Source organism: Mesoplodon bidens, assembly GCF_964165515.1.
Source record: "Mesoplodon bidens genome assembly, chromosome: 11".
Taxonomy (NCBI): domain Eukaryota; kingdom Metazoa; phylum Chordata; class Mammalia; order Artiodactyla; family Ziphiidae; genus Mesoplodon; species Mesoplodon bidens.
Genome location: NC_138167.1, coordinates 7,651,580 through 7,667,346, shown reverse-complemented (window position 1 = coordinate 7,667,346; position 15,767 = coordinate 7,651,580). Strand labels below are relative to the sequence as shown.

Sequence of the window (15,767 nt, the reverse complement as noted above, 5' to 3'; positions counted from 1 at the left end):
TTTCCCTTGGATTTATCCTGTACGGGACTCTCTGCTCTTCCTGGACTTGATTAACTATTTCCTTTCCCATATTAGGGAAGTTTTCTACGATAATCTTTTCAAATATTTTCTAAGTCCCTTTCTTTTTCTCTTCTTTTTCTGGGACCCCTATAATTCAAATGTTGGTGCATTTAATGTTGTCTCCGAGGTCTCTGAGACTGTTCTCAATTATTTTCATTCTTTTTTGTGTATTCTGTTCTTTAGTAGTTATTTCCACTATTTTATCTTCCAGATCACGTATCCATTCTTCTGCCTCAGTTATTCTGCTATTGATTCCTTCTAGAGAATTTTAAATTTCATTTATTGTGTCATTCATCATTGTTTGTTTGCTCTTTATTTCTTCTAGGTCCTTGTTAAACATTTCTTGTATTTTCTCCATTCTTTTCCCAAGATTTTGGATCATCTTTACTATCATTACTCTGAATTCTTTTTCAGGTAGACTGCCTATTTCCTCTTCATTTGTTTAGTCTGGTGGGTTTTTACCTTGCTCCTTAATCTGCTGCATATTTCTCTGTCTTCTCATTTTGCTTAACTTACTGAGTTTGGGGTCTCCTTTTTGCAGGCTGCAGGTTTGTAGTTCCCTTTGTTTTTGGTGTCTGCCTCCAGTGGCTAAGGTTGGTTCAGTGGGTTGTGCAGGCTTCCTGGTAGAGGGGACTAGTGCCTGTGGTCTGGTGGATGAGGCTGGATCTTGTCTTTCTGGTGGGCAGGACTGCGTCCAGTGGTGTGTTTTGGGGTGTCTGAGAACTTAGTATGATTTTGGGCCACCTCTCTGCTAATGGGTGGCATTGTGTTCCTGTCTTGTTTGTTGTTTGGCACAGGGTGTCCAGCACTATAGCTTGCTGGTTGCTGAGTGGAGCTGGGTATTAGCGTTGAGATGGAGATCTCTGGGTGCGCTCTTGCTGATTGATATTACATGGAGCTGGGAGGTCTCTGGTGGACCAATGTCCTGAACTCGCCTCTCCCACCTCAGGCCTGACACCCGGCCGGAGCACAAAGACCCTGTCAGCCACACAGCTTTTGGGAAGTCTGAGGTTTTCTGCCAGCATTCAGTAGGTTTTCTGTAGGAGTTATTCCACATGTAGATGTATTTCTGATATATTTGTGGGGAGGAAGTTGATTTCCACCTCTTACTCCTCTGCCATCTTGAAGGTGACACCAGATTTTTCAATTTAGAGTCAGAAAGTAAACAAAATAAAAATGAATTACAATATAGGCAGACAATCAGTGTAGAATATTTTTAATAAAATCTCTGCCATCTCTACCCTTGGCTTTAGTGAGGTCTTTTTTTTTTTTTTTTTTTTTTTTTTTGCCGTACGCAGGCCTCTCACTGTTGTGGCCTCTCCCATTGTGGAGCATAGGCTCCGGATGCACAGGCTCAGCGACCATGGCTCACGGGCCCAGCCGCTCTGCAGCATGTGGGATCTTCCCAGACTGGGGCACGAACCCGTGTCCCCTGTATCGGCAGGCGGACTCTCAACCACTGCACCACCAGAGAAGCCCCTACTGAGATCTTTGAATGAACAGGAATGTTATAATACTCTTCTGGGTCAACCAACCTTGTATTTCATACATTAAAAGATAAAATGTGATATATTTTTAGGATTATTTGTAAGACCTTTTGATCTGAACTGGACATAGGACCGTGGGAAACTTGTGACCACTGCCTGTATCTGAGGCATCTTGTGTGGTTTCACCTGACTCATACATACATTAGTTTCTATGAGGTTATAGCCCCGATAAGAGTCTTAGGTCTATTTTTGTTTGTGTACAATATCTATTTATTCCCACTACAAATATTGAACTTTTTTCACTTGAGCAGTAAAGAGCAAAAGGTAGATTGTCGGTGGCTACCCAACCATATTTATATGAATAGAATTTGTTTTTCCTCTGAAACAAAGTCAGGGTGGGGGTAGTACCAAAAAACCTTAAGCCAAACTGTCACTATCTGGACATATAGGTTTTATTATGTGATTTCTCTCTTCAAATGTCTTTTTATATAAGCAGTCATTTAAATCCACCTTTGATGAACAGATATGTTATTTACAGCCTTATTCCTTTTTAAAATTCCTCTGGTTGTCTAGAGCCTTAGTTTCCATATACCTGTGTCTTCCTTTACTGCATACTCAGTTCTCATAAAAATTTTCACTCTAGACTACTCAATTATATTACTTATGACAGTGGCTTTTCCTAATTTATTTCTGGAGTGATGGACTATTACCTGTACAAACTAGATGGTATTTAAAGGCTTGTTGTACATAGTTTAGTTAAGTAGGGGTGATTTTATTTTTGTATACCTATTAGAAAATATCCAGTTAGAGATTCAGATTTCCTCTGTGGTTTTTACCAAATTAAGTTAGTTTCATACAACTGTATGTAGCTGTACCACCTGAGGCTAGGTCTGGACTTGTCATCAGCTGTAGGAGGATAGTGGAAGAAATATCTCTTCATTCATCTGCCAACAACTTTGTAAGCTCTTCTTCACCTTTGGGATAAAGAAATCATCCAAAAGTCTCCATAATGTCAAATGCTTCAGACTGTGATCAACCTCCAGGTATTTTTTTTTAAATCTAAATGTCTTGTGCCATTTTAATGAAAATAAAATTTTTGTTGTTTTTGTTTGTCATAAGTGCTGGTTATGATTATACTAGGGACATTGTATTTTTAATATTTCCCACATATACCTGAAAGAGTGCCTTTAAATATATTTAAAAGAAATAATTATGTATTTCCTGGCTTGGTCCAAAGTGTAATCAACAGTTTAAATACTTCTAGGAAAGCTGGATGGGCTGTTGAGTGGAAATGTGTTTTGAGTATCTTCGATTTTACTACTACTATATTTGTATTTCTAGTGATCTTTGAAAGTGGTAATGAATCTCTTAAGTTCTAATCTCACTTGCTTTACAAGGTTATAAAGTAATTATATATTTTCTATGCTAAAAGAAAACACAGAGCAGACAGAGACAATCCCTATTGTGGACGTGGAACGGCCTCTTGCCCTTCCTCCTCCTCCTCCACCTGAGGATGCATGGGGCCCGATTCCTGAGCACACCAATGCGGATGGTAAAGTAGATATACCAGATTTTATTCATTTACGGTCTCTCTTTGTTATCTTTAGATACATCTTCCATTTTATGTTTCTCTAGTTGTTACTATTCGGAAATTTTAAAATTTAGAGAAAATACAAAGATTAAAACATTTTCAAAATATATATAGAAGTAAAACGAAAGTGTATTTTCTGACAGGTTTGAAATTTTCATATATTAAGGAGCATAGTTAAAGATGAAAGAAGCCATTGGTCGAAATTTAGACTCGTTTTCTCACATGAAACGGAGAGACTTAAGCTTGTTCAAGGTTTAAAACTCAGAAAGTTTGTAAAAAAGACAAAGAAAGGTAGAACCCTATTACATGATGCCTCCTTTTGATCATAATTAAACTTAACATGTTTTAATAGAACAGGGTTTTCCAACCTCGGCACTAAAGACATTTTGGGCTAGGTAACTCTTTGCTGTGGGACACTGTTTAGTGACTGTAGGATGTTTAACACCATTCTTGGCATCTATGCACTAGATGTCAGTGCCACCCGCCCGTCAGTTATGATGCCAAGAATGTCTCCAGATATTTATTAATGTCTCCTGGGGAACAAACTTTCCTCTGGTTGACAACCACCAAGTTATATGATTCAGAAAGTTAAAGAAATGGTTTGGGTATTAGTCATGAATATAACCATTCTCTTGACAGCAATTTTTGACCTTGTTTCAGAAATACAATTCTTCCAAACTATAAAGAAATATCTTTTTTATGCTGGAGTTTATACATTTATTTTGGAGGGAAATAAACTTAACAATAAAAGACTATTAACAATGATCTCTGAAAGTTTAGTTTCTAGAATGTGGGGATGTAGCATATTATTTTTGTGAAATTGAATAAATGATAGATGTTGTTTGACCTAAAACCAAATATCATCCCTTTAAAACATTCACTAAGATTTACTGTAATTCTTTATGAAGGGAACATACCACTAGTCATCAAGTTCAAATAAAGAGTTCTATCTTAATAATAACACAGATTTAAAATTGTTAAGCATTTCTCCATCTGATCATATTAATGAGGATAACGTAATCTGAACTGAAATTTTGTGTCTAGTTTAAGGGTATTTAATAATCCCTGTATGGAAAATTTTCATCTGTGCTGGAAGTCCCCAAAGACACACTCAGGTTTAATGTTTCACTAGGAGAACTCACAGAACTCTATACAGTTGTACTCTAGCTGAGATTTACGACAATGAATGGATAACAAGTATCATCAGCAAATGGAAAAGGCACATGGAGTGAAGTGTTGGGGAGACCAAGCTCAGGCTTGCAAGGGTTCTCTCCCAGTAGAGTCACACAGGTCACACGAATTCCCCAGCACCAAGTTGGGACTATGTGTCACATGTTGCCAACCAGGGAAACTCATTAGAGAATCAATGTTCAGGGTATTTATTGGGGGTTAATCACATAGGCAGCTTCCAGCTGGCATGTAACAAAATTACAGACTTCCTGAAGGAAAGCAACGGGTTCAGCACAAGCTATATTGTTTGCACAAACAGTGGGGACATGGTAAGCCGTGCCTATCCATTAATGGTTGTGGAAACCCTACTGAAATGTAGGTTTCCAGATGCCAGCCAAGGCCAGCCTTGTAAGAGGGCCTTTCAGGATAACAAATCAGGTCTGCTACTTTAATTCTTTTCTGTACATCCTCCAAAATAGTTTTTTCCCCCTGTCATTCAGCCTAATAGTTCATAGTAATTCACGCATTGGGCATTATTTTTCAGAAAATGTGGGCATTTTAACAATAATAAAAGGAAAATGACGATATTAATCTTTCAAATAGCAGGAGTTTACATTATCTCTGATTTTCACTCACTCTGTTTCTTAGCTTCTCGTTTTTCCTTCTCTCCATGTGGAATAATCCCTGTGATCCTGGGAGTCTTCAGCCTGCTGCTTTTGATGTTGTGTGGATTCTTTGGTTATCAGTGTAAGTCCGACCTATTGGGAGAAAAGAAATAATAGACTATTTGTCAGATGACCGTATTTCATTAAACCATTCCCAGAGAATAGTTTTTGCTAAATGTTTTATTGCCATAGTGAATGCAGACCAGGGAAAAATGACATGAAAGTACCACAACTTTTTACTGTATGAACGAATTTAACCTTGTGAGTTCTCAGTAACCACATTTTGTTTCCCAGGGAAGCTATATTGTTGAAATTACTGCAGAATTTACTGAGTGTAATGATCATTATCAGTATTTTGAAAATTGGAAGTTACTATATATTAAGCTCAATGAATTTGTAACTGTCTTTATGTTGAAAATAAAAAGGAATTTTTCAGTTTGTTCAAACTGCCCATTCCTGCAGCATCCTAAATTAGATCAACAGAATGTTTGGGTTATTATTAAAATTGTTCACAACTGGTCATTTGAAAATAGTAGTTTCTCATTGATAATGTTAGCTTGAAATTCAGAATTCTACAATTTGATGAGGGAGTGAAATCCTACACATTACATCAAGTCATGATGCCAAAAGATTCATTTGAGACTTGGTTTTTGTTGCTGTTGTCATCTATTTTAATTCAGTCGAACCACTGTCCTGTTCATATAAACACACATTTAATCTTATACGGAATTAGGATGATATTTGAGATTTAGGCATAGACTTTAGAAATAATAGTGGATAAATGAAAACATACTTAGCCAAATATCTTTTTGCAGTTTTTGAAAACATTTATGGGGAACTTTATTAAAGATCTACTATAGAAATTAAGCTTCACAGTCTAATACCCTACTGTTTCATAACTGAGCATGTGTTTTATACTCGTCTGGAATTCTTGTTCCAGACTTTCAAAGTGTTCAGGAATCAGAGAACAAGATGAAGAGCCTTATCCAACAGACGGAGTCTTTGCAAAACAAAGAGGAAAACTTTCTTCAGGTCCGAAAAGCTCTTGAGCAAAATAAAGGTAATGTTAGAGCTAAAACAAACTATCTTTAGATAGTTTAGAATGCTAGATTGTTTTTCTTGTTGTAGCCATAAAATGGTTGGCTGCATTAATGCAATAGGAGCTAATAGAGCAGCATGGTGGTTTTGAAGGCTTCTTGCGTCTTAGTTCTTCATGGATATCCTGAAACTGAGTGTCTCACATTTGCCAAATGTAGCCTCTTGTATTAATTCATTCATTCAGTTAATCATTCACATTTATTCAGTGCACACCAGATGCCAGCCACTTGGCTGGTGATCAAGGATAAATACAATATGAACCCTGCCCTTGGGAGGCTTAGAGAAAATACATAGACCAAAAATAAACCAAAGTTTCAAGGTGTGCAGTAGATGTGCAAGATGTTCAGGGAGCGTGAAAATGGAAGAACTCAAATATCTGAAAAGCAGTGGTGTTTTCATAGTTTCTGAGTGCCTCCTAAGGAGAGGCACTTATAATAGAGTAATCATAAAGCTGCTTTTATGCTAATTAAATTATAATATAAAAATAGTCTATGTTGTGATAAATAAATATTTTACAAAGGCCTTGCATTGAAATGTTAGGGTTTTTTTTTTCCTTTGAGGTATTGAACCTATATTGAAAAATTAAATGAATCATCTGAAAGTCCATTAGTGATTCGTCATGTTAAAAGACTGGTTTCTCTCCTTTTTTTTTTTTTTTTTTTACTGAGATACGATTGATGTATAACCTTGTGTAATTTGGAGGGGTACAACATGTGTGTTTGATACATTTATATATTGCAATATGATTACTACAGTAGTGTTAGCTAACACCTTTAGCATGTTACATAACTATCATTTCCTTTTTGTGTCGACAATAATTAAGTTTTAATCTCTTAGCAACTTTGTGTTTATAATACAGTATTGCTGACTATAATAACTAAGTTGTGCATTTTCTTTTTTAATTTTAATTTTTATTTTTCTTGCGGTACACGGGCCTCTCACTGTTGTGGCCTCTCCCGTTGCGGAGCACAGGCTCCGGACGCGCAGGCTCAGCGGCCATGGCTCACGGGCGCAGCCACTCCGCGGCATGTGGGCTCTTCCCGGACCGGGGCACGAACCCGTGTCCCCTGCATCGGCAGGCGGACTCTCAACCACTGCACCAGCAGGGAAGCCCTAAGTTGTGCATTTAAAAAGGATGGTTTCTAAGCAGCTGATTACTTCAGCCAGAGATGAAGCTAATTAAGTAGGGAAGAGAATTGGACTAAAATTATTTGTACATTTTGTCACTTGATCATTATTGTTATTATGCCTCTTGCACAGTAAAAAATCAGATGAAAAAAATCAGATATTCCTATCTAATATTAAGTCTTGCTGTCTTATATAGAAATCTTACAGCAGCTCCTAAAACAGAATGAGTATATCACTGAGACTCTACAAGAACTAAACGTGGAACAAGGTAATTTGGAAGTGAGAAAATTCTGAGTAGATAGCAATTTTTAATAACAGCCTCATTCTTTGAAGTGGGAGAACGTGTGAAGACATGAGGCCTTGTTTGTGAGGTTCTGTGGGCTCTGAGTTGTAAATATTTTCTTTCCTAGGAGACAGGTGTGGACCTTCTCTGAGTCACTGGGTACAATACAGAGACCACTGCTACCACCAAACCGTGCAAATTGTTTCTTGGTTAGAGTGTTCGGATCTTTGCGTCTCTTTGAATGCTACATTTTTAAAGACAGAAAGGAGTAGATTGATGGTGAGATTGTAGTTCATTCTTTACTTCTGGGATAAATGTATAGTTGCCACCAGGAGAAGGAAGGGCTCACCTGCAGCTCTGAAACCAGGGTAAGGGGCACTCTCCTGCTTCGTTTTCCACTCATCTTTCCCTGGCGTGCTCCACATCAACACACCTTTCTTTCCTAACACACCATGCATGCATTCACTGAAGAAACACTGTGTTTGCTGTTCCCTCTGCATGGAGAATTCTTCTCTCAGGTGCAACCATGGCGAACTACTTCACCTCCTTCAACTATTTATTCAGTTGTCACCTTCTTAATGAGACCTGCCCCGGCAACCTTACTTAAAATTGCAACCTGTGTACCAGTGCCCACCCCACCGCCATACCCCTCCTCTGTACTTTTAGGCATTCTTACCCTGCTTTAACATTATATAGCACTTGTCACCTTCTTATGTATCATATCATTTACACGTATGTTTTTTACTTCTATCTGGCCCACATCCCCCAGAAGCAGGGATCTTTCTCATTTTTGTTCAATGATATATCTCAAGCTCTAAGAATAGGCACAGCATTAAATAAATGATAGAATAAGAAAGCAATTCATATCTTGGTGTGGTGTCTTCTTAAATATGAAATTTTCTATTATAATCATCATTTACTATTTGGTTCAGAAAAGAATAATATTTACCTAGTAAAAGTATGGTAGGGCCTCCCTGGTGGCGCAGTGGTTGAGAGTCCGCCTGCCGATGCAGGGGATACGGGTTCGTGTCCCGGTCTGGGAGGATCCCATATGCCGCGGAGCGGCTGGGTCCGTGAGCCATGGCCGCTGGGCCTGCGCGTCCGGAGCCTGTGCTCCGCAACGGGAGAGGCCACAACAGTGAGAGGCCCGCATACCGCAAAAAAAGAAAAAAAAAAAAAAAAAAAAAAGTATGGTAAATTTTACCTAGTAAAAACTGTGAAATAACTATATCAAAAGGATACAGGAGGTGAGAAGATAGGGCATGAGACTAAAAATTCTGCCTTCATAAAATAGGAAGTCATAGAACTAATAAAGAGTTAGGAACAGTTAATTGCCTCTGGAGAATGGCATTCATTGAGGGAGGAAATGACTACTATTTTGTATATACCAATATTTAGCATCATTTGACTTCTAAAACCAAGTGCATGCATTTGTGTGATAGATTTTAAAAATATATGTAAGTGTAAAAAATTGGATGAAATTACAATACAGTTAATACTGTGCCCTTTCTTTTTACAACTTAAATATTTCTAAAATACACTGGGGAAATAAAAACCTTTATCATTACTGGAACTAAGCTAAAAAAAATAAAATTTTCTATTAGCTCTCTCTCTCTTTTTTTTTTCTTCTTGGTGTTTAATTCCTGGTTTAAGAAATGCACAGACACTAAAGAACTGAAATATTTTTTCAATGTTTTATTTATCAGTGGGCATATATAGACTGCATTATTTTTATTTTTATGATTCTTTAGACACAAGTTCTATATTTTTATCTCTAATGCACTCTTAGTATTAACACCTTTGTGTATTTTGGTTCCATGTAGTACATCATGAAGTTACTTGCAGTAAATCACACTTGGCTTGGCCTGTCTTATAATGAAGAGGACAATCTGTGGAAGTGGGAGGATGGCTCCCTTCCTTCTCCTGGCCTGTAAGTTTCTAGTATAAAATCCAATTCCTTACTCCTTTTTCAATGTCTTTGGCCTAAAGAGCTTGAGGAAATAGAGAAGATCCTTTGGCCTAAAGAGCTTGAGGAAATAGAGAAGATCATTTCTCTTCTCAAAGAGGGATCGAATTTAGACCTCTTTATTTCTTGTTTTTGTTATTTCATATTATATTGTCAGTAATTTTGTAAATCATAAAGTCACTTGGATATTTCATAATTAGTGTAAATATACCCTTATTATTAGATGAGCTGAATGATTACAATTTCAGATAAGAAATATAATGTGGGGAAGAATATCATTAGTATGAATATGGGGACCTCTCTGGTATTTTTATTGGGAAGAAGTATAGATAAAATTGTCTTTCCTCAGCCAAATAATTCGGGACTTTTTTTTTTTTTTGGTTTTAAGTACATATTTTTCTATTGTTTTTCAGAAACACTGCATTAGACAGCTATGGCAGAAAAAATATTTTCAAGCTATTTCATCACTGTGTGCCAGTCTTAGATAATATTTCAAAGTTTTGATAATTTTGATAGCAGATTATTTTTATTTTGTTCCTTTAGGTTATATTATTCTGATGTTTAGTGAGGCTGTTTTTCTTATAACCTATAATAATACTTTTGACCATTTTATAATATTTACCTTTTATTTCTTGGTATGATTCCTTATATATTAAGTTTTTAATTTCTCTTGCACACATATCTTACCAGTGTTTTCCTTTAATAATTTGTCCTTTTAAGTTTATTTGCTTTTATTATATGAACAAATGGTTAACATTGAAGTATAATGAGATTGTCTTTGTTCATTTGAAATTTATTTTAAGACATAAGGTAGAAAGCTGAAACATGTACATGTATGTTCAAATGTAGATATAATTATATGTCTCTCTATGTTATTTCAATTAAGTAATCAATTGTCAATATTGTTTAAATGATTCATTTTACTTTCATCACTGATTTTAATGTCATTTATCATACACTAAAATTTAATATTTAAATAATTTTAGTCTTTTTACGTGTCCCTTAAGTATTTCATAGTTTGTGTAAATATTTTATGTGTAAATATTCTTGAATATTTTCCCAGCCTTGTCTGCACTATTGCATCAGATTGTTAGTCTATTCTAACTTTATTGTTGATCATTTTAATTACTGGAATGTTGTGAATTGAAAGTTTTCCTCTACTTCAAACCTTGTACAATGTTTGGAACATAGAACATTCAATAGGTATGTTGAATTAATGAATGAAATAACATATGAAATATTTTGGCGATTTAATATTCCCAACACAGTTCAGAATTTTTTTTCTAGTTCCCTTGGCATTTTTTTTTTTTTTTTTTTTTGCGGTACGTGGGCCTCTCACTGTTGTGTCCTCTCCCGTTGCGGAGCACAGGCTCCGGATGCACAGGCTCAGCGGCCATGGCTCAGGGGCCTAGCCGCTCCGCGGCATGTGGGATCTTCCCGGACCGGGGCACGAACCCGTGTCTCCTGCATCGTCAGGCGGACTCTCAACCACTGCGCCACCAGGGAAGCCCATCCTTTGACATTTTTAAAAGAAATGTACTCTGCATTTAATAAATCACGAAATAAGCTTTGCCTTTTTTTTTTTTTAGATAGTACTGAACAACCAGCTTTGCTCTAGAGTTGATGAAAAATCGTCTTGTTAACATTGATCTAAAATGTTGTTTATAATCTAGACCTTTAGTAAAGGACTAAATTCAATCAGCGTATTTGATAACATCTACCCTCTGGCATTTATATTAGTGGTAAATTAAAGTAAAATGTGAATTAAAGTAAAATGAACATTATCACAGCAGAGGCAAGTGTCCTGAAATATTACATATACAGTTAACCCTTGAATAATGCAACGGTGTTAGGGGCACTAACCCCTCCATGTAGTGGAATATCTGCTTCGAACTTATAGTCTACCCTTCCATAGGTGGTTCCAAAACTACATGTTAAACCAACCACAGTTAAACCAACCTGTAGTACTGTAGTATTTACCATTGAAAAAATCCGCATATAGGTAGAACTGCATAGTTCAAATCCAGGTTATTCAAGGATAAACACACACACACACTCCCTCACACACACATATATACATATACATATATATTCTAAATTTCATTACTAATTTTGGCTAGCTTTTATATCTAATGTATTTATAAGTAAATATCCCTCCTCCAACGGTAGCTGTACATGCATGTGGTTTCTATCATGCTAATCTGTACTTAAACTTAATTATGTACCCCAGATCATATGTCCTGTCTTTCCTGCTATTGCCATAATTTTCCAGCTGGACCATTCTCTTCTTCTCTATACAGGTGTACCTTTTCCCACTTATAAATACTCATAAATAACTATCACATTTTGTGAAGCTTATTTATGACTTACATGTCTATCTCTTTTTGTATATATACATGTATGAGTTCTTTGCAAAGAGGGAGAGTGCCTTTACTCCCTTGAGTTCCCTACAGTGCCAGGTATAATCGGTTTCACATAGCATGTTCTTAAGTAATGCTACTTAATTTGAACACAGTGAGTGGCCAGTGACTTGTGTTTTCTAAATTTCTCAGGAGTCTACCAAAGCCAAGTACTGATTTCCAGGGGAATTGTGTGTATGCAAATGTGCACACTGTTGGCATGGATACCTGCACCGTGTCCTCTTCATGTGTGTGTGAGAAGCCTGTCTGTGCTAAACACTCAGAAGAAAGTTAAAAAAATACTGATGAGGTTTGCACATCTCAATAACATTCCATATTCAAGATCTGCCTGCCTTTCTTCTATTGGCACTTCATGTTATTCATAACTTTTTTTTGTGTGTGACAGAAACTGATAAATGACTTCATGATAGAAGAAGCCAGAGTCTAGAGTTAAAGGAGAAAAAACAGAGAAGCACAGAAAACTTAGAAACTCATAACCTGTTTGATTTTCTGAGAATTATATAAATGAATTAATAAACATATCATTTGTCAGAAATACTTAGTCTTTGGGAGTCTTTTTTTTATATTTCAAAATCTACTTACTCATTTACAATTGTGACCCGTGGAAATAAGCATTTAGAACAAATACAGTGGGAAATATAAATGATAAATGGTTTACCACATAATATACAAAGAATGTAAAAAATGCAAAGAAATATCAATAATAACAAAAAGCAGAAATTAAAAAAAATTAATTAAAACAAATTGACGTAGTCATCTATTTCTCAAGTTGCTTGCAGAAGTCTTCCTAACAGATTTTCAATATATCAATTTCACTCACACCTTTAATTCCTTGCTTCTCATCATAACAGAAGAGATAAATTTCCTGCCAAAGGCTAGTGCTTATATGTGGAATCTAAAAAAAATGAACTTATTTACAAAAGAGAAACAGACTCACAGACTTAGAGAATGAATTTATGGTTACCAGGGGGAGGTGGTGGGGGGGAAGGGATAGACTGGGAGTTTGGGATTGACATGTACACACTGCTATATTTAAAACAGATAACTAACAAGGACCTACTGTAAAGCACAGGGGAGTCTGCTCAATACTCTGTAATAACCTAAATGGGAAAAGAATTTGAAAGAGAATAGATATATGTGTACGTGTACCTCAATCACTCCGCTGTACACTTGAAACTAACACAACATTGTTGATCAACTATATTCCAATATAAAATATAATTTTAAGAAAAATATATTCTAGATTAGTTTTCCCCTATCCCCAATGCGGTTTCAAGTTTTAATGCCATTAATTCCCCTTTCACATATATGCAACCACTTCCATTTAAAATGCATTACTTTCAAGTTGTCATTGTTTGCAGATGACATGAGACTATATATAGAGAATCCTAAAGATGCTACCAGAAAACTACTAGAGCTAATCCATGAATTTGGTAAAGTAGCAGGATACAAAATTAATGCACAAAATCTCTTGCATTCCTATACACTAATGATGAAAAACCTGAAAGAGAAATTAAGGAATCACTCCCATTTACCACTGTAACAAAAATAATAAAATACCTAGGAATAAACCTACCTGAGGAGCTAAAAGACCTGTATGCAGAAAACTCTAAGACACTGATGAAAGAAATTAAATATGATACAAACAGATGGAGAGATATACCATGTTCTTGGATTGGAAGAATCAACACTGTGAAAATAACTCTACTATCTAAAGTAATCTACAGATTCAATGGAATCCCTATCAAACTACCAATGACATTTTTCACAGAACTAGAACAAAAAATTTCACAATTTGTATGGAAACACAAAAGACCCGGAATAGCCAAAGCAAGCTTGAGAAAGAAAAATGGAGCTGGAGGAATCACTGTCCCTGACTTCAGAGTATACTACAAAGCTACAGTAATCAACACAGTATGTTACTGGCACAAAAACAGAAATATAGATCAATGGAACAGGATAGAAAGCCCAGAGATAAACCCACACACATATGGTCACCTTATTTTTGATAAAGGAGGCAAGAACATACAATGGAGAAAAGACAGCCTCTTCAATAAGTGGTGCTGGGAAAACCGGACAGCTACATGTAAAAGAATGAAATTAGAACACTTCCTAACCCCATACACAAAAATAAACTCAAAGTGGATTAAAGACCTAAATGTAAGGTGAGACACTATAAAAGTCTTAGAGGAAAACATAGGCAGAACCACTCTATGACATAAATCACAGCAAGAACCTTTTTGACCCACCTCCTAGAGAAATGGAAATAAAAACAAAAATAAACAAATGGGACCTAATGAAACTTAAAACTTTTACACAGCAAAGGAAACCATAAACAAGATGAAAAGACAACCTTCAGAGTGGGAGAAAATATTTGCAAATGAAGCAACTGACAAAGGATTAATCTCCAAAATTTCCAAGCAGCTCATGCAACTCAGTATCAAAACAAACAAAAAATCCAGTCCAAAAATGGGCAGAAGAGCTAAATAGACTTTTCTCCAAGGAAGGTATACAGATTGCCAACAAACACATGAAAGGATGCTCAACATCACTAATCACTAGAGAAATGCAAATCAAAACTACAGTGAGGTATCACCTCACACCAGTCAGAATGGCCATCATCAAGAAATCTACAAACAATAAATACTGGGGAGGGTGTGGAGAAAAGAGAACCCTCTTGCACTGTTGGTGGGAATGTAAATTGATACAGCCACTCTGGAGAACAGTATGGAGGTTCCTTAAAAAACTAAAAATAGCACTACCATACCACCCAGCAATCCCACACTGGGCATATACCCTGAGAAAACCATAATTCAAAAAGAGTCATGTACCACAATGTTCATTGCAGCACTGTTTACAATAGCTAGGACATGAAAGAAACCTAAGTGTCCATCAACAGATGAATGGATAAAGAAGATGTGGCACATATATACAATGGAATGTTACTCAGCCATTAAAGGAAACGAAATTGAGTTATTTGTAGTGAGGTGGATGGACTTAGAGTCTGTTATACAGAGTGAAGTCAGAAAGAGAAAAACAAATACCGTATGCTAACACATATATATGGAATCTAAAAAAAAAAAAAGGGTCATGAAGAACCTAGGGGTAGGACGGGAATAAAGACGCAGACCTACTAGAGAATGGACTTGAGGACACGGGAAGGGTAAGGGTAAGCTGGGACGAAGTGAGAGAGTTCATGGACATATATACTCTACCAAACGTAAAACCGATAGTGGGAAGGAGCCGCATAGCACAGGGAGATCAGCTCTGTGCTTTTTGACCACCTAGAGGGGTGGGAGGGGAGGGTGGGAGAGGGAGGGTGGAAGGGAGGGAGACGCAAGAGGGAAGAGATATGGGGATATATGTATGTGTATATCTAATTCACTTTGTTATAAAGCAGAATGTAGCACAACTTCGTAAAGCAATTATACGCCAATAAAGAGGTTAAAAAAAAAAAGAAAGAAAGTGCTAAGCCTTAAAAATACAGTCACCTTAGCCATAGTCGTATATATTGGAGGGTGGGAAGTTCTCAGGAGAAGAGCTGTATGCTGGCTGATAATTGCATGGATGCCCCTTATAATTATGCACTAATTTTTCCTGTACAAGCAAAAGTTACCCCAAATAAAAAATACTCCTTGACAAAGTCTAGAGATTCTAAGAAAAAGTAAATAATAGCAAACATATATTTAAAATTTACTCCATGTCAAGGCTGTTACAAATGTTAATCAATTTTACTCTCAAAATAACCTTATAAGGTAAATTGCAATATTTTATAGAAGAGAGAAATGGTTAACTTTTTCAAGACTGTAGAATCTGTTAGTAATGGAGCCAGAATTTGAACTTAGGCATCTTAATGCCACAACCCAGGACCTGAAACACATGACTATATGTATATCTTC

At 36.4% G+C, this 15,767-nt stretch overlaps 1 long non-coding RNA gene across 1 annotated transcript; it reads left to right on the top strand.

Annotated features, from left to right (window-relative positions):
* Positions 1 to 7,273: 7,273 nt before the first annotated feature.
* LOC308625132 lies at positions 7,274 to 12,389 on the top strand. Its single transcript, XR_014017067.1, has 5 exons — positions 7,274 to 7,467; positions 7,610 to 7,761; positions 9,306 to 9,412; positions 12,001 to 12,157; positions 12,254 to 12,389. It is a non-coding gene; the product is annotated as an uncharacterized lncRNA (long non-coding RNA).
* The last annotated feature ends 3,378 nt before the right edge of the window (positions 12,390 to 15,767 follow it).